Source organism: Tursiops truncatus, chromosome 18, assembly GCF_011762595.2.
Source record: "Tursiops truncatus isolate mTurTru1 chromosome 18, mTurTru1.mat.Y, whole genome shotgun sequence".
NCBI classification, from domain to species: Eukaryota; Metazoa; Chordata; class Mammalia; order Artiodactyla; family Delphinidae; genus Tursiops; species Tursiops truncatus.
Window position 1 is genome coordinate 32,733,994 of NC_047051.1, and position 3,734 is coordinate 32,737,727.

Genomic DNA, 3,734 nt, shown 5'->3' on the forward strand with positions numbered 1-3,734 from the left:
ATAAAGATCCTCCTCGTTTTTTTTTTTACAGCTGCATAGTACTTCACTGTGTGGCTATACCATACTTATTCAACCACCCTTTGGTGTGTGGACACATAAGTTGTTTCAAATATTTTGCAGTTAAAAATAATGCTGAAGTTAATAGCTGTGTGAGTATACTTTTTCATATTATTGGAGATATATCATCAGGGTAAATTCCTAGACATGGGATTATCAGGTCAAAAAGTAAGCATATATATGATTTTGTTAGAAATTGCCAAATTCCCCCCAAAATGGTTGTACTAGTTTAATTTCTCCCAGCAATGTATGAGAGTTCCTATTTCTCCATAGCTAGGCCAACAGAATATGTTGTCATACTTTTTTTTTTAATTTAATGTTTTTTGTCATATTTCTAATTTAATTTTATTTTTTGGTCATACTTTTTTTTTTTTTTTTTTTGCGGTACTTGGACCTCTCACTGTTGTGGCCTCTCCCGTTGCGGAGCACAGGCTCCAGACGTGCAGGCTCAGCGGCCATGGCTCACGGGCCCAGCCGCTCCGCGGCATGTGGGATCTTCCCGGACCAGGGCACGAACCCGTGTCCCCTGCATCGGCAGGCGGACTCTCAACCACTGCGCCACCAGGGAAGCCCGGTCATACTTTTTAATATCACCAATTACATAAGTGAGAACTTGTATCTCAAGTGCTGTTTTAATTTGAATTTCTCTAATTATGAGGAAAACACTTAATTAATTAATATTTATAATATTATATTTTTATTGAACTTATTTTCATATACTATGAACCATTTTTATATCTTTTTGGTGAATTGTGTTTGTGTCTTTTCTCCATTTTTCTACAAAGTTCTTAGTCCTTTATTCCTCAATTTTCAAAGGGGAAATTTAGGCTTCTTTCTATAGGTGTGTCATTTGAAATTCTGTACACATTCTGATGCTTATGTGATAAACTTTCATTTATCTTATATAGTTTTATTTAACTTATATAATCCATATTTTCCCTTAGAAGGAATTTAGAGCAGCACTTTGCATATTTTTTTGTAGTTATACTGTTTGCATTTTACAAACACATTTTGATCACAATGTGGCTAAATGACAACAGCAGAATCAAAGAAACAAATTCATGCACGACTCTCTCATGCAATGCCTTCATGAGATATTTACTTAGTGAGAACAAATGAAAAATTATTTTTAAGGAAGAAGGTATATCAACTTGTCCATTCTATAATTCTGACACTCATTCTTATAAAAAGCAGGAGAAAGCCTCAGAAATCATTGCACTCAAGGTAATAAATAAAATAAGTGGAAAACATGAAGCAATGGTGAAAAGTACCAAAATGGAGAAGTACCTAGAGATTAAACAGCTTTACTAAGGTCGCATACAGAGTCAAAGACTGAGCTGTGAAAATTCTGGTTACTATTTAAAAGGTTTCATTTAATATTCTTATTAGTTTTATGAGAGAATAAATAAAGAATTTATTAAACTTTGCAGATTGTACTAAATGAGATGTTTTCAACAGAGGAAAGAATAGAACATGGTACATATGGAACTAACAAGGTTAGAACCGTGTGGGTAAACAATCATGACGTGATTAATCTTGGGAAAACACCAACTAATGTTCATTGTGGGAAAACATTAGTATTTCAAGTGTAAAGAAATCCAAGTGGATAAAATTCTACAGGGCTTGGGAGTGACAAATAGACCTATTAATAACTAATACCATAAAATCACAGATATTTAAGTTGAAGAAGCTTGAGAAATAAATGAATAATAATAATCAACTGCATTAAGGAGCATTCATCACTTACACAAACAGCTCACAAGTTGTGCCTGGTCAATTCAGTCAACATGTTTTGTTGGGTCCATTACATTTTTTAGAAAACTGCATTTGAATTCACTTAGGTCCTGCCACTCATTCCTTCTTGTTTACATTTGGCAAATTTTACCCATTTACTTATCTCCTTGTCCCCTTGTAAGCACTTGTGTTCATTAAGTCTTTTGTGTACTACAATATCCCTCCCCTCTTTTTAATGCAGTTTATTTCTTGAAGAAACTTGGGTAGAATGTGCCACATTCTGGATTTGGCTGATTGCGTCATTGTTGTACCATTTTAACTTGATCTTATATCCACTGTATTTCCTGAAAATTGTAAGATAGATCTGGAGCAGGGGTTGGCAAACTTCTTCTGGAAAGGGCCAGATAGTAAACATTTTAGGCTTTATGGGCTACAAAGCTCTGTTACAACTACAGTGACTCTGCCACTGTAGGGAAAAAGCAGCAGTAGACAATGTTTAAATGAATGAGCATGGCTGTGTTTCAATACAACTTAAATTTACAAAAACCAGTAATACAGTGTCAGTTGGGGTAGAAGGAGTAACGAGACCTGGAGATGAGTGAGAACGTGTCTTTCTTCCTTTCAAATTTCAATCTGTCCCAAATCTTTTTGGTGAGTCCCCATTGGATTGGAAATTCTTTCTCCTCAGTCACTCCTCCCATCATCAGTAGTAAGTCTGGCCGAGTGTTCCTGGTCATTCAGGTAACAGGCTTCTGCTTTTCTCCCCAATTTCACTGCTGTCAAAGGCTCAGTTCTACCAAAGAGCTGATCTCCTCAGGATCCCAACTTCTGTGGAGGCAGTGTTTGTCTCTCTTCTATTTTTGTTCTTCTGAAGAGACCTCAAGCCTACAGGTCTCTCAGGATTTAGACAGCACTGTCCCTAGGATATGGCAAAGCCAGGAACATCTCTGATTCCAGTCACTCATGGGGTCAGTGCTGCTTCAGAGGCCACATCACTAGGGTAATGTGTGGAGAAATGAAAAGGAATCCACCAGATAGGGCTTCCCTGGTGGTGCAGTGGGAGAGAGCAAGGGACATGCCTGCCAATGCAAGGGACACGGGTTCGAGCCCTGGTCCAGGAGGACCCCACATGCCGCGGAGCAACTAGGCCCGTGTGCTATAGCTACTGAACCTGTGCTCTAGAGCCTGCGAGCCACAACTACTGGACCCACGTGCCGCAACTACTGAAGCCCATGCGCCTAGAACCTGTGCTCCTCAACAAGAGAAGCCACCGCAATGAGAAGTCAGCGCACCATAACCAAGAGTACCTCCCACTCGCTGCAACTGGAGAAAGCCCGCACGGCAACGAAGACCCAACGCAGCCATAACTAACTAACTAAATAAATAAATAAATAAATAAATTTAAGAATCTGCCAGATAAAGGTCTGGACATGGAAACAGTATGTAAACAGAAGGGCACTGGCCTGGGGCCAGCTTCACCTCCTCTTACACTCCTCCCTCCCTCCCTCCCACACCGCCTGTTGCCTCTTTGCACCATCTCTACCTCTTCTTTCCCCTTTCAAAGCAACTCTAATGTCAATTTTGTCTGCTTTCCTCTGGATGCCAGTGTTAGAGACTGGAATTAGTTCTTTTCTCCAAGGTTTCCCCTTACCCGAGAAGGTCACTCGATAACAAACTTTCCAAACGAGTTGTTTCCCACACACCTTTTCAAACACTCAACTAGCCTTGGCTTTTGTAGGTTGCTGTTTCTGGAATGGCTTTCTATGCCTTCTCTTCCTGGAGAGCTCAGCTCAGGTGATAAAGACATCCCTTCCTCTGTCACAGTGTCCCGGGCTCATTTCTCCCTAAAACTCAGCAGAATAAGTTCATGCTTCTCTCTGCTCTTCCATCTCCCCACATAGGCCCTAAGATAGCATTTCCCACTTTCTGTTACTACGTTGTAA